General features: G+C 39.8%; 2 long non-coding RNA genes across 3 annotated transcripts; one reads left to right on the top strand and one right to left on the bottom strand.

Annotated features, from left to right (window-relative positions):
* Window positions 1-197: 197 nt before the first annotated feature.
* On the bottom strand, window positions 198-18,415 carry LOC135250632 (uncharacterized). Of its 2 annotated transcripts, none has more exons than XR_010328963.1 (3): window positions 18,027-18,415; window positions 17,832-17,930; window positions 198-424 (listed from the first exon to the last, which is right to left on the bottom strand). It is a non-coding gene; the product is annotated as an uncharacterized LOC135250632 (long non-coding RNA). The 2 variants fall into 2 exon arrangements; XR_010328964.1 differs by having other exon boundaries at window positions 18,181-18,415.
* On the top strand, window positions 12,106-13,282 carry LOC135250631 (uncharacterized). Its single transcript, XR_010328962.1, has 2 exons — window positions 12,106-12,572; window positions 12,730-13,282. It is a non-coding gene; the product is annotated as an uncharacterized LOC135250631 (long non-coding RNA).
* Window positions 18,416-27,930: the final 9,515 nt, after the last annotated feature.

Genomic DNA, 27,930 nt, shown 5'->3' with positions numbered 1-27,930 from the left:
ATTTAAATATCTCACTAAGATTTTATGTAGGTTTACTAGCTTAAGTAGACTATCCGATTTCACACTGCTTGCACTTAACATCGGGGGAAAGCGATGCTGCTTATATCTTAACTGTCAGTCAAGAGTAAGAGTGAAGAAATTTATTTGTGTATTGTTAATAAGAAAAACTATAATACCAATAATGACAATAACAAAAATGCAATAACAATAATAATGTTTATTATATCTGCTGGTTAATATTTAACAACAAATCTAAAAAGAAATAAGTTGATTAATATGGTTTAATTCTGGTTACGCCTAAACTCCCTATTCCTATTCCTTCGTCCATCTCCTCGGTCGCTTGAGTAATTCAGCCAGCGAATTGTGTAGCCCTCTACTTCTTTCTCACTGGCGGCCCTTGACACAGGGTTCTTTCTCGTTGCGTCTGTGAAAAAAAAGTAATATGAAATATTCCTACTAGGAGTGCCCACGTTTTTCGACTGGCCAGCACAAAGCGCTGTAAGGGGGAGGGTCAATGAATGAATTAATTTGATGATTAAAAAACACATAACACTGCACTGCAGTCATTACATAGCCTACATTAAAAATCACCGAGGATGAAAACACAATAAAGTCCGAAGGCTTATTTCCATTGCGGTCCTCTAGTAGGCTATAACACTTAACACACTACAAGATAAAAGCAAAACAACAAGACAGTAAGCGTATAATTAGCAGGCGGCGGGGCAGCTATGTGAACATGCTCATGCTTTCTTGGTCATAAAATTTAAAATTTAAATTGCTACATGGTACTTTAACGATTTCTTTTAGGCCACTTTAAACGTGCTCTGTGAAACACGCAATTTCAGATTTGTGGGAAGATTATTCCACTGTAGGCTACTGCTGCACTGTAGAGAAATGTGTTTTTGCCCATTAGGCTATTGAATCGAAAACGTATGAAGTTTGTAAACTACCTATCTGTCAGCCAAGCGTGGATTTGGCGCATAAAATATGAACGACTAGGCTACATATACAAATCATTTGTGTTTTATATAGCCCTTTCTTTAAAAAATCACATTCATGGTAATGGACTTTTTAATTTTATAATAGCATGTCAGAACTTATGTATTGCAAAAACGTAATTTATATTTGTGGTACTTTATTTTGGCAGAAGTCTTGTCTTTTCAGACATGCAAAGAGGTTTCTGGGAGATATGCATCTTGTTGTCACGTGTCTTTTTACTATGTGATGATCTAGTGTGCAGCTTTTGGCGGTAAAATTTTAATGTCCTCTAGAGTCTATGGTACTAGCTAAGTGAAGATGAGACGAAAGAGGAGTCCTAGCCATAACAAAGCGAATTTAAATGCCTTATGCATGGATGGATTTTCAAAAAAGCAGTCTCGTCTCAACTATGGTAAACGTCTGACCACAACATTAAATAAATGGCCTTCCCCGCTGACTTGCTGTCATTCTAACCTGCCCTGGACTGTGTTGCACTGGTTATACGTAAGTTTCGTGATAAAGTTTGTAAAATCGTTATAGCGCCGTTTTGGATTTTAGAGCCGTCATGGGTATGCCTGTAGCTAGTAGATTTTGACCGTGCTTTAAAAATTTTATGAAACTGCATGGAAACACATGGAATGTAGCCCACATAAAGTAAAACTGTTTTCTGGAGAAGGTTTCGACTAGCGGTTACAATTCATTTGGATGTCTCCTCGTGACAACCGAATGGCTACAGAATTTCAAAATAACGGGTATGGTTATTTAGCTAGCCTCCTTCAAACAAAATTGGACATGGTTTCGTTTTATTTACTCATAATTAGGGGTACTTGTAACGTTTAGTAGCTTACTATTCCGTGTAAAAGCTAGTTTGTATGTTTGTGCAACCCATTTTGGTTTGGTACTTTAATGTAAAGCGGGGCTGCCCGACCGTGTTCCTGGAGTTCTGCCATGCTGTAGGTTTTCATTTAAACCCTAATTTGGCACCCTTGATTCTACTAATTAGCAGCTCAACAAGCTCTCTCTGTTGAATAGAGGGTATGCACATGACGTCACAGTAGGTGGACGTCACTGCGGTTACACCCACTGAGTGGCAGAAACTACTACTGAGTGATAGCGTTAGCGTTCAGCTTGAATGCCGTGAAAACACAAAAAACACATCTAAAATGAGAGCTGTTGACTGTACAAATAGATTCACCAAGAAATCGGAGCTATCTTTTTTACAGACTGCCGAAAGCTAAAGAAAAGAGAAGCAAATGGATTGCTGCAATTCGCAGAAACAACTGGAATCCAGGCACTGAAACGTGGATTTGCGGTTGTCATTTTGTGTCAGGTAGCTATGTTGGATTTTTGGGTAAAATCAAGCCTAAAGTTATGTAGGCTACTGTATTGACTACTCATCAATTAAATATTTAGCATCTTTCATTTATATGTAACTGTAAAGTTTTTGTCAGCATTTATTAAAAAACACCCATGATGATGAGCCTTGTGTTCTACAAACAAAGGGGGGATGGTGTTGAGAAGACACCCAAATGGCCTGCTGCCGGTGACACCCCTTTGATCTGTGGCTATTGTATATCCTTACAAACAGTGATTGAATTGTATATTCTTACAAACGGTGATTGATTGTAGCCATTTGCCTCTAACAATAGGAAGCAGTTACAGAATATGCGTGTGTGAATGTGTGTTCAGATGAGGTTAAGACACAGGAAGGAACTTAATTGTTGAAACCTATCATTGGTTAGATAGTAGGCTATTAGCTAGCCAAGCATATAAATTATTAAGGTATGATTTTACCCAAAAATCCAACATTCCTGACACAAAATAACAACCGCAAATCCACGTTTAGGTGCCTGGATTCGAGCTGTTTCTGCAAATGGCAGCGATTAATTTGCTTCTCTTTTTTTAGCTTTCGGCAGTCTGTAAAAAGATAGCTCCGATTTCTTGTTGAATGTCCATGGACCACTGGTTCTTTGGTAAGTTGTAAGCAGAGGTGGGTAGTAATGCGTTATATTTACTCCGTTACATTTACTTAAGTAACTTTTTGAATAAATTGTACTTGTAAGAGTAGTTTTAATGCAACATACTTTTCACTTTTACTCGAGTATATTTGCGAAGAAAAAATGTTACTTTTACTCCGTTATATTCGGCTACATACCGCTCGTTACTTTTATTTTTTATCCATTTTTTATTCAATGCACGTTCTGTTTGTTTCATTCTCTCAGAGAGACTTCAGCCAAAGAGGCTGACTGGTCTTTGCTTTGGCTCTGTCACAGCCCCAAATGACTCCGTTTCACCAATCAAACGTAGCCAGTCACAGCACACAGAAGGATGAGTGGGCGACAACAATGGCTGAAACAACGGCGGGTGATTCGTAGGAGGCAGAACACCCCTGGCCTCACGTTCAAACTATGTTTTACTTACAGACTACCAAAAACAGTAGTTACATTATGCGCTGCCTTCTTTGTCTGCCTAGAAATGTGGACATTTCAGCCTACAAGAACTCAACTTCGAACTTGAGAAAATATGTGGCGGTAAGTTGTAGGTTAGTTTTGGCTGTGGATAGCTAACTATTTGACTGAGTGGTCATTTATTGTCTTGGACAATCCGTTTGTGAAATATACGCGCATTTGCCTCGGTACCTTCCAAAATAGCTGTGCCTAATACCACAGGCGTTGTTTACAGCGGTGTCGCCCTTTTTAGTACAGTCTGGCTTGATTGACAATTCATTTATTCAGTAGGTGAGAGTATAAGCTTTCTAACGATGTATAACATGTCTAATTCTGCTTTTGGAATAGCGTTTTTTAGGTCACCGTAACCAAATTTTTTTTATCATCGCATTCACTTATGCATTCACTCTGTGGTGGCAGTAAAAGACGCAGCATGAAACGTGGTCAACTATTATTAGTAATTTCTTGGGAAATACTATTATTATTGAGGACTTCTGGGCATAGCTAAGCCGCATGTTTGCTGATAGACCTAGCTGACATTGTTTTCTGGAGCAAATCAGAAGCGGATTGAACTGTATTGTTGATTTACTGTCTCTGTCTCCATCTACTGAACACAGATAAGATTTCATCATTGCTATGTAAGTAGGCTATTATTGCTCAAAATACTTCGGTTATATACGTTATTTTTGAAATTGAGTGTGTTTAAATAGGTTACTGGTATTAATGTGGATATTTCACACTGTAAGGTAAGCGTTAGTTAGTAGTGTAATAGTTTTTGTGAAGCATGCAACAGTCATGACGTGAGCGCTGGAACATTGCATAGCATACATAAGTTTGTTTACGCTAAACCGGAAGTTCTGTACATATTCCGCGCAAGGCATCATGGGACTTTGGAATATTGTGGATAAGTGCATCATAAGGTACAATAATGGTGTGACAAAGCATTATGTTCTCCACATATAAAGTTTCTGTTTGAATTTGAGCAGGCTCCTCTTTGTTGTGATGATGAGTCTATTTTGGATAAATATAGGCTTATAAAGATAAATCCCCTGTAGCCTCATTGATATTTTTTGTCAACGGAGGGTTCACCCCAAGAAACTGATGAGGTATACAGACTTAATAGAGTACAACAGAAAGCGAAAATCCTCCTCTTCTGACGAACCTCCTGTGTATTGTTTTATTTAAAGGGATATGATTTAGGCCATATTTGAATTTGCACGTGGCTATTTTATATTTTGTTTATTTCTATTGGACAAGCATTTACAATTTTATATTTTGGACATTTGGATTTTTACGTTCATCTTGCTCTGCTTATTTCAACATTAAATCAGTATGAAGTAACTCAGTACTTGAGTGGTATTTTCACAAGATACTTTTTTACTCTTACTCAAGTAATTATTTGGATGACTACTTTTACTTCTACTTGAGTCATTATTATTTTAAAGTAACAATACTTTTACTTGAGTACAGTTTTTGGCTACTCTACCCACCTCTGGTTGTAAGGATCACCCGTCGAGTCCAACTGCCTTTAATTTAAGCAGATAATCGTTTGTTTTACTCCCGGTTTTGCAGTTTCCTATACTAAAGGCATCCATGTGGCAGCATGTTTAGCCACTCAGTCCCAACTGAGGGGGCGTATACCAGTGGAAAAGTGATGTCATACCCTCTATTTAGAGACCCGCACCCCTACGACGGAGATTTGAGAATAAGGTTGTAATATTACGAGAATAAAGTCGTAATTGAGAAAAAAAGTCATAATAGTACGAGAATAAAGTCATAATTTAATGAGAATAATATAGTCATAATATTTCAAGAAAAAAAGTCGTAATATTACGAGAATAAAGTCGTAATTTCACGAGAAAAAATCATAATAGTACGTGAATAAAATCGTTAAATTTTGAGGAAAAAACATTATTTTTAGGAAAATATATTACCAGCAACCAACAAAACGGGCGAGAGGACAGTCTAATGGCAGCCTGAGCCTGAAATTTCCTCCAAGTCCGTGTGGTTCTTTTTTCGGAATAGAAAAGTTTCTTACACAATTTTTTCAAAGTCCTCTTATGATAATGTGGTGATGTGCTAAAAGATTAAGTAGGCTCTCGTTATTTGTGAAACCTATAGCCTACTAAAGAATAACTTCACAAGATGCTCCACGTTCCTCATTTTAATGCAGGCGACAGGCTGCTCTTCTGATATTCCCCGCGTAGCCTAAAATTACGACTTTATTCTCGTAATATTATGACTTTTTTTTCTCGTAAAATTAAGACTTTATTCTTGTAATATTACAATGTTATTCTCGTAATATTACCACGTTATTCTCGAAATCTGATTTTTTTCCCCCTCAATGTGGCCCTAATGCCCGATCACACATTACCGTTATTTCTCATTATTTCGCAGACATACCCAGCACTTGACTCGTCATGGTTAAGTATTTCACTAAATCGCTCCCACACGGAACTTTTCTACCCTTCCTTTTTTTCTAAATTCTCCTTTTTTAATTTTCTCTCGGATCTTTTTTGCCTCCATTTCTGCTTAAGACAAATGGACGCCGCAATTTGCGCACTGAGAGTCTAGTCTGCTAATTCGTGCCTGACGAAAAATTGAGCTTAATATATGTTCACATTTTAGAGAATGTCATTAATATTTTCCTCCTTAATGATTTCACCCACTCAAACCATCCGCTTTTAATCATAATGTTAATTTTTATGACTCGGCCGCCCGATCAGCGGATTAACCGCGGTTCCCGCAGATGTAACTGTGATCCGCGCATCACTAATACACACATTCCTTTTTTTTCCCCCACCCACATTCATCGAAGAAGAATATCACGGTCAGAGCCAATCAGAGGCAGAGTAGAGGCGGGTCTTCGCAGAATGCGGGTAGGAAAAAAATAACGCCACACATATACACACACAGAGACAGACCTGCTAAATGTCAGGCGCACCGGTGCGACCAATGAAAATGTTTAGTCGCACTTGACAGACTTTTGGTCGCATGTGCGACCAAAATGGTCGCACTCTGGCACCTTGCTCATCAATATGGAGTGACCCCTAGCGCTGATCTCTGTTTAGATATGGATGCCTTGTTCCTCGTGTTGATTTTATTCAGATGGGCACTGGACATATGCAGAGATAATGCATACACCTTGTATCAGAAATCATTAAGTTGTGAAACTGTGCTTTTTACATGTAATGGACAGCTCATTGATTTCATACACTCACCTGAGTGACATGCATCTGATATTCTGATGTCTTCACACACAGTGCAGTGGTGGGTAGAGGCAACCTTGCTGTGTGATTTGCTTGAAGAACCTTCACTGGACAACTTCCTTTAATATGGTATCCTGTCAACCTCAGCACCCATTGTCAACTACAAAATCATCTGGCTGACACTTTATTACATCACATGATTATGATCACATGCGCCACTGTCATAATTGATTGACTCGACCATTGAAAGTGAATCTCTCATTGTCTCACAACCAATCGGGTTTAGAATTTAAAACGTGAGTTATACTTACTCCTAATCTGAAGTCCTCAATGTGAAATGCAGGATCAGCTTTAATTTACAATCTCATAAATTGTTCACACGTGTCACAAATCAAATTATAAGTAACTTTATATGCATGATGCATATTAGGTCCTTGGTTTGAATATGAGCTGACACTTGTTACGTGCTCATAATACAAGTTGTAACTACGGAGCTCCCGAAGTCTTGAAAAAATTTTTTTTTAAATATTGTGTGCACAAGACATTATCCTGTTTGCACAAGATAGATACGAGATCCGTCTTCTGTGCATAAGATCTGTATCTTGTGGGAACACCTTATATTTGAATATTCAAAGCCCTGACCCTTGCCTACACTGCCGCCAACAGGACAGCCCCCATCTACTTGCAGGACATGACTCAATTCTATGTGCCTGCTCGACCACTCCGCTCTGCAGCAGCAGGGCGTCTTGTAACCCCTCCCACCCGCCCAAAGGGATCACAGAGCTTCTCCACCCTAGCTCCCCAGTGGTGGAACGAACTCCCCGTCCCTCTCCGAACCTCCCCCTCACTATCCATCTTCCGCCGTGGCCTGAAGACTCATCTCTTCAGACTATACCTAGAATAACCACCACCATGCTGTGTATATATATATATATATATATATATATATATATATATATATATATATATCCTTGTCACTTGTTACATGTTGCCCCATCCCTGCACTTCTTGGTAAATTGTATTTGTCCTAATACTCTAGCTTAATCTTCTGCCTAGTTTGGCTTTGCAGATGTTAGACCAGGATAGTGTTCATTGTTCTCAGCTAGAAATAGCTGTACAAAATAAGTCATTGTACCTTACTGAACCCGTGTTCAGCAGTTGTCTACGATCATGAAAATGCACTTCTTGTACGTCGCTTTGGATAAAAGCGTCTGCCAAATGAATGTAATGTAATGTAATGTATATTTGAATATCAGTATTTCATAAGGAAATAGCTATAAACACTTGTGAAATGGCAATGGACGTTCAAATTGACTGTCATCTTGCCTGTATGCTTTGATCATTTTGAACGCGTTTATGTTGCCTACTAACTGGCAGCACCATTAGATTTTTTTTTTTTTAGTTATTTGTCTGCTGTATGACTTTTGCTAGTCATACGGCATATTCTGTTAGCTAGCTACAATCCAGTCATATAAAATTGTGCAAAGTAATTCAAAGATTGACAATGATGAAGTGAAAACTGACTGCAAATGAAGTGTTCGTGATGTTACAAGAGAGTCACAGATAGCTAGAATTGGCCAAAATCCAGAGTCTCTTGCCATCTGGGCATTGAGGTAATTAAGCCAAACATTGTAGACAGTGCAACTACACGTGAAGTGACTAAAAGCCGGACATTGAAAGCATTTCATTTTTAACTGTAAAATAAAACTAGTAGCACTGCAAATTGATTTCTCAGACCAACATACTTCTGTCTTTATTCCTTTACAATGACAAGACAAGCAGGTTGCGTGCAGTTCACTGTTTATGTCCTTTAGAAAAGCGAAGAAAAACTAATTGACAGATTGTATTAACTATGAATGTTTATAATCTGTCAGGAATATTATTGATATATGCTTCAACACTAAGTTAAATGTTAATGTTGAGTGATAGCACACTTTTTTAAAGTTTGTTTACTATTACTGTAGATGTTGATAATATTGTTATCATGATATGTTGTTCCAAGATCATCATTTTATGAAAATGTGATATCATGACAGCCCTAGTTGGAACAGTACGGTCTGTGATAAATGTATCTAGCTCACATGGTTATGCAGTCAGTCCCTTTTGTATAGTTGATACAAGCAATGTTGAATAGGACAAAATGCATCATATATAACCTGAAAAAAGAAATATAATCTGGATATCAGCATGTTGGAACACAGATACATACAAATCCACACAACCACCAACAAGTACAAAAGTGATGAAACCATTGCAATGCACCACAGTTTATTATGCATACAACACCTTAGGACTCAGTCAGATCTTATGTTTCACATACCCCAAGCCTGTTACTCCCCCCCCCCCCCCCATCACATATCTTGGCAAACCTACCAATTTCGTAAATTTACCTGCATGACTTCGAATGAGTGCTACCTCTTCTTCAACAACTGGGCTTGAAAACTGGCAAATTACATTGCATTTCTGACATTATAGTATTGGCACACTACTACTTTCAGCAGTCCTCAGTATAAGTGTTTCTCATTGCATGTTTTAGATCTCTTCCTGCTGGAACATATCTGATCCAGAAAATCAAAAGCTTTCTAATTATCAATTAGCAATCACTTCCACCTGGGATGCTCAAAGGAAAGAGCATTTCTGGAATCTAGAATCCTCTGATGGATGAACCCTTTATACCTGTCTGCAGACTGTTTCCAGACTGTTACTTGGGATTATTTAGCCAGTTATCACTCAAGTTGTTAGCTTTGAAAATAATAAGTTGGCTCAGCACTAAACCATCTCTCCGCCAGTCCATCACTACCGCATAAACAAAAAAGACTTGTGTGTAGAAAACAGCTTAAGTCGGTAACATCAAAGTCTAAAAACGCACAACCTGACTGGAATATTTGAATTGTCACCCCTCATTTTATAATGTCAACATTTTCAAACATGTTTACCATGTGTTTTGAGCTCTTCACAAATAAGAAGGTCAACTTGTGGGGAACACTCCAGCCCCATGCAATAGTGAGGTATAACGTACTGGGAGTACTTTAAAGTTTCTTGAAGTTGCCTATGGTGTAAAAACTTCAAAAGCTGTAAACATTACTGAGAAGACTATATATTGTAACAATATATTGGTACATTACTAACAGTGCACTTTAATTTTCTAATATTAGGAAATTCAAGTAATGAGAATATCTGTGTGTGGGAACACCTACTGATGTGCAAATGCAGTCAACACGTACATAGGTGAAGTGAGATGGTGAACATATAAATAAGTTACAGCACAGCAATTCTAGTTTAATAGACAAAGCCGCACGACTGTGGTAGGTCCATGTGGTCTATCTACAAATAATATAAAATTTAGAGCCCGACGGTTATATCGGCCATTATTTGACTTTTTTGACGACATCACGATTGGCAGTTATGCAGCCGATGTGTCCCGATTTTTAAATAAGTATAATAAACAAAAAAAACATTGATTATTTATCTGTACTTGTCTGTTCGAACGTTGTAATAGCTATTTACTAGAATTATCCAGTAGAGGGAGCTCTAATACAAGTGTGAACTGCAGCAGTTGATGCGCTAAGATCGACTATAACCGCACAAGTGCTAAAATATTTAATTGAATTGAATCACTCATTAAAAGATATTACTCCAGTCCTAAAGACGGAGTGTTTTTACAAGTCAATTCTCTGATCCTGTAATTGTCCAAGGCTGCGTTTCCGAGTTTCGATGTACCTTAACGTTTTACGTTTTAAGGTTTCTAAGGTATACCTTTAAAAGGGAAATCGCTTTTTTACGAGTGTTTCCCAGACTATACCTTAACAGTTCCCTTAAGGGACACTTCCAAAGGTACATCGTAAGTTGGAGCTGGCCTTCACTGTGGTGCTGAAAAGTTTATCAATCGATGCCAAGCGAATCGATTGTCTCACTTGTAAAGGCTTATGAATGACGTTTTAATATAACAAGTGTTGTCATAATCATTTTACATCAATCTAATATTGCAGAAGAGGAAGCTATACCTACTAAAGATCATCTGCTAATCTCTTTAAGAGCCAAGACGAGACCTTGTGATAGTTTCAATAAATACGTACATATAGGCTACAAAAGATAAAATAAAGAGCATCAATCGGGAATTATAAGCCATAGTCTCAGACTTCTTGGAAGCCCAGTAAAAAGGATATTGGCTACATATGGGTGAATTATTTTGTTCTTATTGAAACAAAGTTCTAATGTTAATTTGTTTTTGTCACACAATATATATCGGCAACTGTAGCAGCATATCCACTGATTCCCGTGGACGTTGCAGTGCAAAAATGATCGTAGATAAAAGGCAAAAGTGAGTCTGTGGAAATTGATCATGATTAATTCTATACCGGGTATGCCTTATGAGTAGGCCTACCTGTTAAAGTGATATGTTCATCCGCCTTGGTTTGCTGTTGGATAGTCTTAAGTTTAACCAAGAATATCATTATTGGGTTGTTTACCGAAAATCGGAAAACAACATGATAAAAAAGAAATGGTCGGTAAGGTTGATATTTACCCAGTGCTACTTTGTTTTATATAGGAGGCGTGAGCTAAAGGAAGGGGATGTAGATCATTTGGCTATGTTTATTCATTATGAGCCACCGTACCTGTATGAGTGTTTATGGCTAGGCCAATCAACGTGCTCTAGTTCCCTCTAGTTCGGTCATGCAAGTAGGCTCACTCCACGTTGGCTTTGCTCACACTGGTTTTATATTTTTAATAAAACTGCGGTTTGTTCCAAGTCAGTGTGATCATTGACTCACACACAAACGAACTAATTTCTACAGGGTATGCAGTCAGAAAATCCATATCCTCAGTTAGCTCCACTACATATATAAAAAAAAAAACGTATTTATTTTTTCCACAAACTGGATTAGTATTATGGAGAGGCCCTGTACTTAATTACCATCATGATGGGAATAGACAGGTGAAACTACAACATTCTCATGACGTGCTATGCACAGAAACGTTGACTGGATAATTAATTTTCGTAAAGTTAATATTAAATTGTATGTCATTTTCGCATGCAGATGTTCTACTAGATGCGCACTGTAGTAGCCTACAACTGTCGATTTGAAAAGCAAAATGTTGGCATAATAAGGTTAAAACTGACAGGATGAGCGGAGCGCGTCGCAAAGGGACAGCTTACGAGTGCCTCAGACCACCCTTTTAAAGGTATACCTTTCAGAAGGTATACCTTAGCTAAGGAGGCGATGGGAAACAGCTCGAGAGCTAAAGGAAGACCTTAAGGTAGGCTATACCTTACGACGCACGTAGCGCTAAGGAGACTCTGGGAAACGCAGCCCAAATCTCTCCACATCGAAGTGTCCCGTCGTAGTGAGATTTAAGTTGAGTTTTTACAATGTAAACAACCTCATTGGCAACGACCAAAACTAGTAATATTTCAGTAACCTTAGCGTTAGTTCCATCAAGCAGCTACTGTCATCTTTCACTAGCCCACTTTAAGAAAGAGCTTACCGACTATTAGGCTCCCGAAGCAGCCTACACAGCCAAGTTGTCCCCGATTGTGAATAATTCTTCTGGGACTATTAAAACGGGGTAACATCGTGCAGGGTTTATGTCACGAAGCGTCATGTTTGTTCAGTTGTGTCTGCTTAGGCGTATATACTTGTGTAGTAAGGCGGAACTAATATTCATCCCGTTGTGTCAGGTAGGCAGCTTAAGGTGAGCTACATCTGTGCACCTATGATATCCGCCTTCCATGATGGAGGCATATTCTCTCTTTTGTTTGACCGAGATGCTGTGTTTGCTGGTGAATCTCGTGTATGGCGGGCATATTGCAGCCTACGCTTTTAAACTAATATTTCAATTGAAATCGCTCATATTTCTTTGATGGTTATATGAACTGAACAAGCATTCCGTTCATAGACAGACAAACCTTAATTGGTTATGTTGATGGATGGGCAGGGTATGCGTAAGCTGACGCTACACATGTATTTTAATTTTATGTTTATTTGTTTTGTGATAATTCAAATGTTTGATTCCTTTGGCTTGCGATGTTTCATGTACGCTAATGATGCGATACAATGTTAGAACGTAACTAATACCTCACTGTTCAACTGTAGTGCCTGAATGCTGTTGGTCGCGGGTCGGACGGCTGTTGTGTTAGGGTTGTCGTCGCCTTCTATTGGGGGTGAGTGGCAACCTTAAATGTGAACATACATTGGCAGTACATGTATTGTATTTTTGTATTTTATAATATTTGAATTATGCTTATACTGGTGATATTTATTCTGAGCACACATTGTAGACCTGTGATTTTAACTATTGTTAATTGTGGTAATGTTGTTTCTTTTGTGTGCCTACAGACTGTGTATGCCGCTGCTTTAGTCTTACTGTGTCGATGCAGATGGGTCAAACTTTAATTTATATTTTGTAAACCGATAGCACTGGTGCACTTTTACTCTCCTTGAGATACGGCATTACGGCAATTTAAACCACTTTCTAATTTGTGTGAGGCTTACGCCGATCTATCTTAAAGAGACAGTACAAAGCGCATTGCTCAGATACTAGGCACCATTGTCATGTTTTTTTGTATCCAATTTGCCTCTTAAATACTCTTAAACAATTTTGTCAGTAATAAACTTTGCTACTTTTTTGTGGCTGTTTGCCTATTAAGAGGTCCAGGACCTGCATACTGTATATTACAAGTAATTGAGTGTTACACTTGCCAAGCATTTCGTGATACAATGCATGGCTTTTTACTGCAACAGTTTTTATTCCAAAATGAGCAACAACCAATTAGCTGGTTTTCACCCCTGTAACTGGCACATTTTATAATATAGGGATGTTCATTCTTTATCTGAAAAGGGCTGGCGTGGGAGCAGGTTTAAAATAATATTTAAAAAAACTAGGATACCTGAATCGATTTATCGATGATCCTATGTCTTGAAGAATCCCTTGAATCAGGTGTCACAGTGCTGGAATAAAGCAAAGACCTCCAGCTAAACGAGCCCTTTTTGGAGACTGGACACCCCTGGCATAATACAACTCTGCTTAAACAGACAGTCGGTTGCCATGTCTAAACCGCTGCGTGAACGAATGTGGCATAGAACTCTGTTGTAATAGTTACAACACCACCACACAGGAGGTCGTTTCCCAGATCAGTTCCAGATAAAAACCAGATGAGATTTTTAATGAGTCAAAAGGTGACACTCCACCGGATCTGGACTCGAGTCTGTTTACAACTGCGACTGTGCGCCGAGTGTGCCGACTCAAAAATGGCCTCGGGCCAGATCCGTTGGCTATCTGGGTACTCTGTAGCCACATCTGTCCAAAATGTAAACAAGTCAGGCAGTTTTCACGGTCGGGAAAAATTTTATGACAACGTTGTCATGCACATCAATGTCATCAAGCTAACGTTATTAATAAACAAGTGAAGTTGTTATTTCGATGGCGATTAATGTTACAATATATCGAACGTTACATTCATGCTACTATTTTAACGTTACCTACACACTGCTTAATTAATATAAAAATAATGTAGGCTACTTACCGACGAGATGAAGTGATAACGCAGTTTGTAACAAGGTTAGTTAGCCTACTAAATAAGAAATGGTGGCTTGCTAGGTAACGTTAGCTTGTGATAGTTGGAAGAGTCAAGTGTTGAACGTCACTACGCACAATAAGGGTAAAGAACACTGATCTCAGACCAAGCGGCCAAAACCAGACTTCGTTTTTGAAGCTCATTTCCTGGTCTTGTTGTTCCTGGTTTCTCACTAGCGCCAATGCGGTTGGCTCCAGTTTTCATATCCGGTTTCCATGTAAGTCTACGGTACAAATGCGGTCAAAATACAAAGTCAATTTTTTTTCTCACAAGAACAAATAGTCACAATATGTGTATTTTATCCTCTTATGAATGATTTTGTGATTTATTTCATGATTTATTTCGTCATTTGGGCACTGTTATAATATTTGTTGTGGACCAATGAGGTACAGTTTGCGTCACTTCCTGATTACTGCAGAGGACTAAGCTACAGTAGGGACTACAGTCTATGGTCACTGGGATGGGAGGTGGCGCCTCTTGGCCTTGACATTGCGGTTCTGACCACGGTCCACCTGTGCGAAGTCAGAAAATGCAGGCATCCCATTTCGTAGTGATTTCATTATGGCGTGTGCTATTTACAGCTGCACTAGACGACCATAAAATAACCCTCCTCTGAAGTTTTTTCGGTAGCCGAGTCATTTTTACTATTTCCTTTGGCCTACTTAACCAAATAATTAGTTGGCAGAAAGTGTAATCAGCTTGCTATATTTGGTAGTCCAGTAGCCTATGCTAAAACAGTTCGCAACTTCGGCTACCAAGCCATTTGACTAGCTAACTAACCCTAACCGGCAAACATTCAATCTGTCAAACGTGTTTGATGGCTTGTCAGTCGTGTACATTCCGTAAATGTCTACCTGGGCCATGCTTCATGGATGTGACAAAGCTACTATAATCCCAATTTTGGGATAAACGCTGCAAAATTTTCAGTTTCACAAAGCGAATTAAGAGTCTCAATGTTTTTTTGCTGAATAACATACAACATATGATGAAATCACACACACAGAATTTAACTAAATTAACCATCTTTGTAAGACTGCATTTAGAAAGGAACATGTTTTTAGCCTTTAATGAGACCGACAAGGGCATTTAAGACAGTGGTTCTCAGAATCGGTCCTGGGGGCTCCTTGCGTATATTGGCTTTTCTCCATTGGTTTTGATGATTTACAAGAAAAGAATATTAATAACCTAATAAAAATTAGAAATTCAATGTACATTATTTTTGTCTTCATGCACCAGGTGGAAAACTTGCTCTTCAAAGTGCGTTGTCATATTTACACGCCTGTAGATCAGTTATTAAAATACTTGGTAGATTTGTTAATCACCGCTGACAGTGTTAATTTTTATTCGGTAGAAAGTGACTTGCAAACGATCGGTTAGCTAGCGTCACCCAGCAAGTGAACACCACAAACGGCGATGGAGTAGCTAGTAGCAGTTACTGGCTCATTAACTGACTGTGGCGAAAACCTACAAAACTTAGCCAAGTCAAATCACCAGTAGCCTACACATCTCTGATTGATTGACCATCAGTGTAGTCAATGTTCTTCCCCTGTGGTTCATATTGCTAATGCGTGAGCTAACCACGGATAGCCTACCTAGCTCACTGGCAAGCTGATATGCTAGCTAAGCATATTCGTTTTGCTGAGAAACATAAATTGAAGATAACTGAATATAATTGTATTATTAATGTCATACATTTAACGTTCTTACATGACACAGTACAGTCATGGATGGAAATTAAACTCTGTAAACATTTGATAATATGCTTTAAAACAACGGCAGACAGTCAGCTAGCCTCAAGTTCTGCTGTTCCGCAATCGTTCGTTCAGGTTGATGGGCTTTTCCGCACCAGACTGTCAATCACATTGTAAAAATCACAGAACCGCGTAACTCTATGGTTTTGGCTCCAAATCGACAACATGGCCGCGCCCGCCATTGAGCTTCAAAACGTGTTTTATAGACCCACGAAAAGTCAATGGGTGACGTCACAGTAGCGTTGTCTATATTTTTTACAGTCTCTGTTTGGGACACTGTTGTCATCACCCTGCGCCGCTACTATCTTTTGAATATCTGTCGCACAATAACGGAAATTGCGTTTGTTATTGATGTGGCGAAAAAGTGACGTTGTTTTTGGTCCCTGATAAAATATTTTTTGAACGTTTTGAATCTGTACATGTATATGTGAAATTCTCGGTTAAATATTGGTTCATATTGGCATCGACCAAATGTATAGCAATATACTGTTCAAAAATCTTTTATCAGGGACGGAAAATTACGTTTTGCTTGAGTTGCAATGCTGGTACCGAGATCAGCTAGCTTCTTAGCTAGCAAGCAGCTCTCTGGAGAAAAACCGTTAATGTTACACTTGGCACGCTAACGAAAATTGGTGACACTTTTGTATCGAATATGCAAATATAATTCATGATTTGACAAAACTATGGACAACTTGCATTTATATTAGCAGCTACTGCTCGCTTGTTCCAACCGCCATCTTTGTTGAAATAAACCGTAAAGCTCTACCGCAGTGTATTGTGGGATGGTGGGCTTCTGGATAGTGTACATAGCGTGTACCCTACATTTTGCAGTACATTGTGGGGCAGAAGTAGTTCACTATATAGTGTGCTACAATTCTGTTTCTCAGATGGGACACTACAAAATGGCTGATGCCAAAACTAGTGCACTATATAGGGAATAGGGAATGATTTGGGACGCAGCCTTCGTCTCAGACCTGCTTTCCTACAGTGCATTCATGTTTTAACCAACAGATGTCGCTGGTGAGCTTTTAAACCGAGCCGCCCCACTGTAACTGTAGTTTAAAAAACATCTTAAAAATACATAATTTAAAATTTAAAAAAAAAAAAATTCCCTGATGCTTAGGCCCGGCGGCCTTGCAGTACACTGGCGGAAACCCTGAATATCAAAAATGTGACAACATAAATAACTGAAAAGTTACAAGCAACATTACGTACATGTTCATACATATCCTAGCTAGACTTCATGATTCATGTTTTTCTGACCCACTCCCCAAAGAATTTGCTTTAGCCATGCTGATGAGTTGGCAAAAGTAGTAAAATTAGTAAAATCTTCCGAAAACCAATGGAAAAAAACAATTATGCCGCAAGGAGTGCTTGTATATTACAGCATCATGTTGAATCACAAAGCTATGCTGAAGAAACCACTCACTCAGACATGTGGAGCACTCACTCTTTGTAATAAAATTCAAATGAAACATTCCATATACATGGCATGGTAAGGTGAATTAAGCCCAGCTTTTTAAATCACAGTAATAGTAATAATATACAGGAGAGCTCATGGATTCCTAAAAGGGCAGTGTGGAGCCGCTTCCTGTCTGCAGCACATGACATGACATGATCGACGAACATTGAGTGAGTAGGCTACTATGCAATGACAGCGTGAGAATTTTCACCCTATTTTTCTTCACGCTCCTAAAAAGCTTTAAAAAAATCTAAATCAAAGTAAAATAATTGTGCTTGAAATTGGAAAATATAGCTGCAAAAAATGCGGAGGATATTGAGGAACTGGAGGCATTTATCGACAGCTACTCCTACATAGCCATGGTGAGCCAAGTAAGCCCGATGCAAAATGAGGCCGAGACGCACTTACCTCCAGTGAAATAGAAGAAGGATCAAACACCGACGAATTTACAGAAGCAGACCGTATCATGTCAGTCCTCCGATGTAGGAGCATGCGGGACAATCTTGTCTTCATGGGCATAAAGGAGGAGGAAAGGGAAACATTTGAATCATCGGAGCGCATATTAAAGGAATTTCTGAAGAAAGATTTTAAAGTAGCAGTCACCTCCGCCGAAGAAATGGCATTTGAATGAGTGCATCGGATGGGACTCAAAGAGCAGGATGCCAACAGACCTTGCCTGATTGTGGCAAAATTTTCTAACTTTAAGGTTAAGATTGCAATCCTAGACAGAGGACGCGAACTAAAAGACAAGCCTTACTCAGTGAATGAGCACTATCCACCGGAGATTGTGGAAAGATGGCGCAAACTTCTCCCAATAATGAAATGGCCTCCCGTCCACACGAAAACGGCGTTTTAGGTCACTGAAAACAAAGCTTTTTGAAAACGCCTTCCAAGGTGGAGATTTTTCAAAACTCCGGTTCCTCTGTCTTCGTGTGCACAAGAAAAACGGAGCTTTATGAAAACGCTGACATCATGACATCAACTCGCGCATCAGTTACAATGGCAATTGGTGTTTTGCGCATGCGGCAATCGTTTTAGCGTTTTGTGGACGGAGATATTTTTTTAAACGCCGGTGGTGTGGATAGGATTTTTTTTAACGGAGGGGGAAAAAACTACGTTTTCAGAAAAATCCGTATACGTGTGGACAGGGCCTAAATGTGGATAAATTATACATCAATGGTTCCGAGATCCAAACGTAACAGACTGGCTATAAGTATAAGTTTTTTTTATTTTTTCATCATGCAATGTTTGACACTTATTTCTGAAAATAAACTGAGCCAAAATAAAATAAATTGAATAGGCCCACGGCATGATTTTGCGAGTGCGGTGGGAACCTATATTGATTAATTTAGCCCACACACTTATTTTCTCTTGTCTCTCGTCTTGAATTGTATAGACAATGTTAATGCATATGGGCCTAACCCAGCAGTATTATCACATACTTTTTTCTTTTGTTCACACAAATTGGTGAGAAGGGGAAGGTATTGGGAGAGGGGACAGGGGACAACTGATAATGTACTTAATTCAGTGACCTTTTTATCTCTTTTTTCCCTTTCTTTTATGTCATATTCACATTGCCATATTTTACCCACTAGCGTAAAGAATCTCTTCATCTTAAACCTTAGTTCCTAAATATGGTAATTGGAGAAATTAGTATAGGGAGTTACAATTGCAATAGTTTAGCAGACCATAAAAAAGACAAGCAATTTTCATCCTCAAGATAAGGCATTTCATATTATCTGTTTACAAGAAACACATTCAGTACATGCAGATGAAGCTATTTGGGAGAAGGAATGGGGGGGACCAATCCATTTTTCTCATGGGTTAAAAAGCTCTAAAGGAGTTATGATTCTTTTCAGAAATAAACTGGATGTTGGGGTACAATCCTGTCAAACAGATTCTCAGGGAAAATGGATCATCCTAAATATATTAATTAATGATAAACAAATTGGTCTTATCAACTTATATGGTCCAAATAATGATGATCCACACTTCTTTGAGAATATTTATAATAATATACTGGGCTTACAAGCTACAAATGATCACCTTATCATGGTAGGGGACTACAATACTGTTCTAAACACTGTAACTGATCGTAAAGGAAATCATTCTACTAATTATCATCCACATGCATTTAAAGAGATCTTAAATATTATGGATACAATGGATCTGGTAGGTATATGGAGACTTAAAAATCCAGATCGAACTAAATATAGGCTACTTGGAGGAGACAAAATCAAGCAAATTGCATTGACTATTTTCTTATTTCTTTTTCTATGGTACCTAAAATAAGAAAGGTGTTGATTGAAGACACATTGAGATCAGATCATCAGCTCTTAGCACTCCGCCTAGTACTTTCTGAATTCCCTCGGGGTCGTGGACATTGGAAATTCAATCACAATATATCAATAACCAAAACAAAAGAATTCATTACAGATTTTTTTTCTCATAACATAGGATCAGCACATCCTCTTATTGTGTGGGATACATTTAAATGTGCATTTAGAGGCCACTCAATCCAATACTCTTCATTAAAACAAAAACAATTCATATCAAAAGAGAAAAAACTGACAAAAGAAATTGTGCTTACATTACTTGTTGATGGCTCTGATAATATATTAATAGATGTGTTGGACAAATTAGATGGAAAGCAGAAAGAACTGGAAGAACTTATTCAAGAAATATCAAGTAATATATACTATAGAAATAAAGCAAAATGGATTAAAACGGATGAAAAATGTAATAATTCTTTTAAAACATCTGCAGTATAGAAATGCAACTAAAAAGAATATACAGAAATGAATTACAAATAATGGTGCAACTCTTGCTGCCCTGGTTGAAATATTGAATGAGGAAGCAAAATATTTAACAGAGATGTTTTCATTTCAATCTCCACCAACTCCGCTAGATGATGCATATTGCAATGTATTTAAAAAAAAAAAAAAAAAAAAAAAAACATGTTAAAGTCTCGGATACACAGAAAGAGTCCTGCGAAGGCCTAATTACAGAAGATGAGCTCCTCCTGGCAATTAGGTAATTTCAGTCAGGGAAAAACACCCGGCCTTGATGGCATCCCGATCAAGGTGTATGAAACATTTTATGAACTAATTAAAGATCTGCTACTTACATGTTTTAATTATTCATATGATAAGGGTGTACTCTCTGATAATCAACAAGAAGGTTTAATTTCTCTGTTATTAAAACAAGAGGCCAACGGTCAATATAAAAATCCAGTTCACTTAAAAAATTGGAGGCCTCTTACACTACAGTGTTGCGATGCTAAAATATTAGCAAAATGTTTAGCCTATCGTATTGAAAGGGTCCTGTCTGATATTGTCCACCATGATCAGTCAAGCTTTTTACAGTGACAATACATGGGGGACAATATATGACAATTGCTTGAAATTATAGAGCATAATGAGACGTCAAAGAAAGCCAGCTTAATTTTCATAGCAGACTTTGAAAAAACCTTTGATAAAGTTTGTCTGGATTTTGTTTACAAATGCCTAGAATTTGTGTGTTCAATGTCGTGTCTAGGAACCGACAGAATTCGAAGTCCAATCATTAATTTGGGAATTCACGAGGGAAAAGACACCACAGCAGCAAGCTCTTCAGAAAAGTTAGACTTTATTTGCACAGGTGCACAAAGTCGGATCAGTTCTGCAGAATTGAACCTTGATTGTCAGTTTCACATTCATTTTATACACAAATGTACCCCACAACTCCCCTTAACACATTTCTTAAAATACCAGCCATCTGTCCTTCTTGGCACCACAATGATTTTAATCTCCTGCTCTTGGGTCGGCCTGACCTTCTTGGCACCACAATGATTTTCTGTTCTTAGATGATAACGTTATTGTGGAATGTTACCCCAACGTTCCCTTAAACAAATATTAGTCTTTATTCTGTAATGTTTCTTTAAGCATACAAGTTACAGAATTTATAGCCTCCTGTAATTTTCCATTTATATTCAGTTTACATAAGGGTCACTGTAAAAATATTAGTCTTCTAGCACTTTTATTTGGCAATAGCGTTTTGTTAGTTTTGGAAAAATATTCGTCTTCTAGCACTTTTGCTAGAAGTGCCTCTATGGACGCCACTGCCTGATTCAGAAACTTTTTTAAAATTCAAACTGGTTTTCTAGTAGATTACTAAACCAATGTTCCAAAGGGGATTTTTTTCCCTTTCTGCAGATAAAGACTACCCAGTGCTCATTGATTAATGATGATATACTTTTTAGTGTCCTCCTTTTTGAAAGAAGCCATACAAAGCTGGCTACAATTCCAGTTTTATCCTCCAGAAAATACAGAACACATTTTACAACAAATCATATGGTTTAACTCTAATATATTGATAGATAGAAAGTTTATTTTTTGGAAAAAACATGTTTGATAATGGCATTATCTTTATAAATGCTATTGTGAACAACAAAGGTAAAATTATGACTTACAAACAATTTATCAACATTTACAGAAATGTCTGCCCATTACAAAAATTCAATCAACTTATTGCGGCCCTACCACAAAAATGGAGAAGAGAAATTAGAAAATTTGCGTTCTTTAGGAGGACTTTCAATATAAATGATAATGTGCAAATGTAAAACATAATGATGTGTAAACCATGTACTCTGTAAAAAAAAAAAAAAAAGTTGTCCTCCAAAGAGGTGGTTGGAGAAAAAAAAAAACATTCCATATACTGTTGGAAAGCTTGTATTGTCCTCTACAAGATAAGGAGTTATCAATCAAATCAGAACAAACTGATAGGAGTTACAGTGGCCTACAATGGGGTTTTGCACATAGCCATTGTAAATAACTACTCCTGCTTCTTATTTATGTGTTTATTTCTCAAGCAGATTGTTCAAGACAAGAAATGACCTCAGAATTTTGAAAGGGACATCTTTGCATGTAAAACCAATGGTAAGATTATATACAGTATTGATTTCATATAGCAAATATTGATAGTAGAAGGACATGGTGTTATTCCATAAAACTTCCTGTTGTTTATTTTGCTACTCCACTGCTGTATTGGCATACCTTCGCGCTATTGTTGGTTTATTTGTTGCTATGACGGAATACAAATTTTTGGTGGCAAAATTATATTTTTATTTAACCTGATGGATACTATTGTCTAATGTGTTATGCTTGGGGGGTATAGTTGTAGATGAGACTGCAGGAAGGGGGTGCTTGTTAAATGGACAACCTGCGTGACAATAGTGGCACTCAGAAACTCGGTATTTTGCATTGTTGTACGTTACATTACATTACATTTATTTGGCAGACGGTTTTATCCAAAGTGACGTACAAAAAGTGCATTTCATGGTCATGGACAACTACAAAACACAGGTTCAGTAAGGTACAATACTTATTTTGTACAGCTATTTCTAGCCAAGAACACAGTTTAGTCACACAGTGAACACTATTCTGACCTAACCTCTGCAAGGTAGAGGCAGAAGAACAAGCTACAGTATTGGGACAAATACAAATTACCAAAAAGTGCTGGGATGGGGGAACATGTAACGAGTGTCATGAATAAAGGGGGGGGGGTGGATTTAGAGTGAAATATACAGAGTGGTGGTAGTTAGTCCAGGTATAGTCTGAAGAGATGAGTCTTCAGACCACGACGGAATATGGGTAGTGAGGGAGAGGTTCGAAGAGGGACAGGGAGTTCGTTCCACCACTGGGGATCTAGGTTGGAGAAGCTCTGTGATCGCTTTGCTCGGGTGGGAGTGGGTACAAGGCGCCCTGCTGCTGCTGAGCGGAGTGGTCGAGCAGGCGTATAGGATCGAATCATGTCCTGCAAGTAGATAGGGGCTGTCCTGTTGGCTGCAGTGTAGGTGAGGGCCAGAACTTTGAACCGGATCCTGGCAGCGACCAGTAGCCAGTGGAGTGATCGCAGCAGAGGAGTGACGTGGGAGAATTTGGGAAGACTGTAGATGAGTCAGGCAGCGGCATTTTTAATAATCTGTAGTGGCTGTATGGCACAAGCTGGCAGGCTTGCAAAGAGAGAGTTGGAGTAATCAAGGCGGGAGGTCACCGTAGCCTGGACGAGCAGCTGGGTAGAGTGCGTAGTCAGGTATGGTCGAATCCTTCTGATGTTGTACAGAAGGAATCTGCAGGACCGTGATGTTGCCTTGATGTGCTCCTTGAGGTCCAGTTGGTTATCCAGGACCACCCCCAGGCTCTTTGCAGAGTGAACGGCAGTCACTGTGGTGCTATCAACCGTGATTGAGAGCTCACGTAGTAAGGAGGTCTTGTATGGGAAGAAGAGCAGCTCAGTTTTGTTGAGGCTCAGCTTCAGGTGGTGGCTGGCCATCCAGGTAGAGATGTCAGCCAGGCAGGAAAATATCTTATCATCGACCTGTGAGGCCGAGGGGGGGAAAGAAAAGAAGAGTTGCGTGTCATCTGCATAACAATGATAGAAGAAGCCATGTGAATTAATAACTGAACAAGAGATTTGGTGTATTTGGAGAACATCAGAGGACCCAGTACAGATCCCTGCGGTACTGCCGTAACAAGGGGATGAGAAGCAGAGGCAGACCCCATCCAGGTGACCTGGTAGGACCTATCTACAAGCTAGGAAGCAAACCAAGACAGGGCAGTCCCAGCAGTGCCCATCTCAGTCAAGGTGGAGAGGAGTATTTTGTGGTTGACCGTGTTGAATGCTGCAGACAGGTCAAGAAGGATCAGGACAGAGGAGAGGTGTGAGGCTCTTGCAGTGGCGAGGGCCTCCGTCACAGTCAGGAAGCGCAGTCTCTGTTCAGGGCTCGGATTGGAAGCCAGACTGGTGAGGGTCTAGCAGGTTCTTCTGATGGAGAAAAGAGGTTAGTTGTTTAAGCACTGCTCACTCAAGGGTTTTGGACAGAAAAGGTACAAGCGATACGGTTGTAGTGTTTTTTGTACTAATACCGCTAAAATACAATGTTCGTTGATTCCACTCATAGTATGGTTGCAGGAGCAAAGAATGTCTGAGTTGAGCAATCTGGGCACACCAGTGTGCCGACCACAAGGGGGCTTAGACGCCAGCAAAACAAAGGAGCTGACTGTGGACTACAGGAAGCGACAAGGAGAAGGACATGCGTTTACATCAATGGGACTATGGTGGAGAGAGTCAGCAGCTTCAGGTTCCTCGGGGTCCACATCAGCGAGGACCTCACCTGGACTCATCACACTGACACCATCACCAAGATAGCGAGACAGCGGCTCTTCTTCCTCCGCAGGCTGAGGAGGCTCAACATGGACTCCAGGATACTCTGCAACTTCTATAGGTGCACTATTGAGTGTATCCTGACCGGCTGCATCACCGCCTGGTATGGCAATTGCACCACCCTCAACTGCAAGGCACTACAGAGGGTGGTGAAAACAGCCCAGAACATCACCAGGACGGAGCTGCCAACCATGGAGGGAGAAGGCCAACAGGATCGCCCCAGCCACACCAGTCACAAACTGTTCTGTCTGCTACCATCTGGCAGACGGTACCGGAGCATCCAGACCCGCACTACCAGGCTCAGGGACAGCGTCATCCCGCAAGCCATAAGACTGCTGAACTCCTGAGCTCCGGCACCCACCACACCACATAGACCCCCCCACACACACACACTTACACATTCATCTCTCGCTCTCTCTCTCACACACACACACACACACACATTCATCTCTCTGGATCACCCTCTCTCTCGACACACTGAACACACACATACTATCTGCAGACCCCGTCTGCTCTGTTCTGTTGCGCACGGCACACTGACACTTTACTTACTGCTGTCACTTTACTTACTTGTCACTTACTACTGTTGTCACTTTACTTACTGCCATGGTACCGCCACTACTGTTACACTTCCTATATTTTTATTCTATACTTATTTTATTCCAATCTCACCCATTACAGTGCATGTGAGTCGCTTTCCTGTATGCTCCTCCCCGTATAACATTAAGATAATACGGACGTTTTAGACTGTAGGCCTACAGACAGCAATATTTTATGCCTATTTTCGATCATAGTCGACGTTTTATTTTTATTATATTTTTTGGTATTTTGCGGGACCATTGAAGAATCCAGTAGCAACAGAGACTGGCGAGTTGTTATTTTCTACGGTGACATCCACTGTGAAAACCCGAAGAACGCCTACATTGTATAATATATCTGCAGATCCGCGAATTTCGTATAGAAAACCATAGACGGCAAGTAACTATGCCTATACCTCTCTGCCGGCTTGTGAGGGCTGTCGCCACCAGGACCAGAAAATCGCTGAATTAGATGGAAGAATATCAGTGCTTCATCAGTTAAAGGACGAAAAGCTGCTCCTCGACTCCATGATTGCCTTGGACCCTGCAACCGCCTCCATTGCTGGAGAACTGGATAGCACTGTGCTATGGCTTCCACTTAATTCCACTGCTCCGTGTCCTGAGGCTGCCCCTATCCAGTTCCATGACCCATGGTTTCGCCTGGGCACTAGACCTAAAGTTTCCGCTAGCTCAATTCCTAGCCAAGTAGTGCCCTGGTCCTCTGCCTCTAGGGGAAAGCGTAGGGGCAAGCGCCTCTCTCGCCCATCTCCACCAAAACACATTCTACTGGAGAACAGATTTAACATCTTGGACTTGCAGGAGTTCCCCTCTTTGGCTGGCCAGACCCAATTTTCCTCACCTTCCACTCCCGGGACTAAGCTGTCTGTAGCCAGGCGTTCTCCACTATCCACAGCCCATCCCTCCGAGCTATCAAAAGGCACCTTGCCCCTAGCCCGGCGTTGCCCACTGCCTATGGTCCGTCGCTCCGAGCCACTAGCTCGACCTTCCGATCACAAGGCTAGGCCTACGGCTAGCTCCAGGGGTCCATCTCCACCGCGGGAAACTAGGTCGCAATCCTTGCCTCCTCCAACGCTCATCATCGGTGACTCTATTATCAGAGACATTAAGTCGAAGTCGGCAACGACTCTCTGTTATTCAGGCGCTAAAGTCGCCGATTTGATGTTTGAACTCCCCGGCTTGCTAACACAGAATCCCACGGTTAAAATAGTTGCCATACACATTGGCACTAAAGATATCTCCCACCAACAATCTGAGCGACTTAAACATGATTTTATGGATCTTTTTAATTTTTAAAGACCAGTGGGAAAGATATGTTTATATCCGGTCCCATCCCCACACTAAGTCTAAGATTGGACTTTTTAACAGACTCCTTAGCCTCATCTCTTGGCTCCAGGCGCAATGTGAGGCACAAAAGTTCGGTTTTATCGACAATTTTAATCTTTTCTGGGAGCGCTCTGCCTTTTTTAAACGGGATGGTCTGCACACGAAACGAACGGGTTCACGTATGCTCTCCGCCAACATTTTCCATGGCATCCTCATTAGCTCCCATGCATGACTGTTTACACACAACTCCACATGGCATTCCACTTCCCGTTCTAGCTTAAGCCACTCCCTTCCACTGCTGGGACCCTGTGTGATGGTAGCTTCCTCAATTCCTGTCTTGATAAGTAATAGAAAAAGAATGGTGAATCTGCTAAGAAACAGGAAGCACCCAACCGATTCTGCAAATTTATCAAATTTAGCATCCATCCCTCATCAGCCACAGCCTGTCCCAAAAAATTGGGCAGATAATGCTTTTAACACACTAAATCTAGCTTTATTAAATGTTAGGTCTTTGGCAGGAAAACATTTTTAATCAATGATTTTATTATCAAGCACAATCTTGATTTTATGTTTTTAACTGAAACTTGGTTAAACTAAGATAACAGTGCAGCTTTTCTTATCGAGTCAACCCCTCCCGACTTCAGTTTTATGAGTGAAGCTGGAGTGCATAAGAAAGGAGGTGGAGTTGTCATTTTGTTCAATGATTCCCTCCAAGGCAAGCAGATATCTTATGGAAATTTTGCTTCTTTTGAATATGTGGCTCTTCAGTTGAATTCCTCCTCTTGAGCTATGTTCCTAAATATTTACAGTCCACCTAAATACTGTGCGACCTTCTTTGATGACTTTGCTGAACTCCTGTCTATAATATGTATTTGTTGTTGTTGGTGATTTTAACATCCATGTTGACAACCCCCAGGGTAAAGGGCCTAAAGAACTGTGTTGTGTTCTTGGTAACTATTGGCTGACTCAGTATGTGACGGAGCCCACACACCACAAGGGGCACACTCTGGACTTAAATATCTCCAAGGGTCTGAACATTTCCAAGGTTGTAGTGACTGATTTTGCTCTCTCTGATCATTCCTGTGTTTTCTTTGAGAGTACTATCTCCGTGCACACAAGTTCAAACAGAGGTAATCACCAGTGAAATATTTATTCAGACTTTCTCTTCTGAACTTCTATCCACCTCCTCCTGCTGCCTTGATATTCTGCCAACAGGCTTTTTCAAAAATGTTTCAAACTGCATGGCCTCAGATCTTCTACAAATTGTCAACATGTCTCTTCTCTCAGGTTTCTTCCCACAGGCCCTGAAAACTGCCGTCATCAAGCCACTCTTAAAAAAGAACAATCTAGACACCTCACTAATGAACAATTATAGGCCCACA

Source organism: Anguilla rostrata, chromosome 3 (genome assembly GCF_018555375.3).
Source record: "Anguilla rostrata isolate EN2019 chromosome 3, ASM1855537v3, whole genome shotgun sequence".
Lineage (NCBI taxonomy): Eukaryota > Metazoa > Chordata > Actinopteri > Anguilliformes > Anguillidae > Anguilla > Anguilla rostrata.
This window is presented reverse-complemented; position numbering and strand designations above follow the sequence as displayed.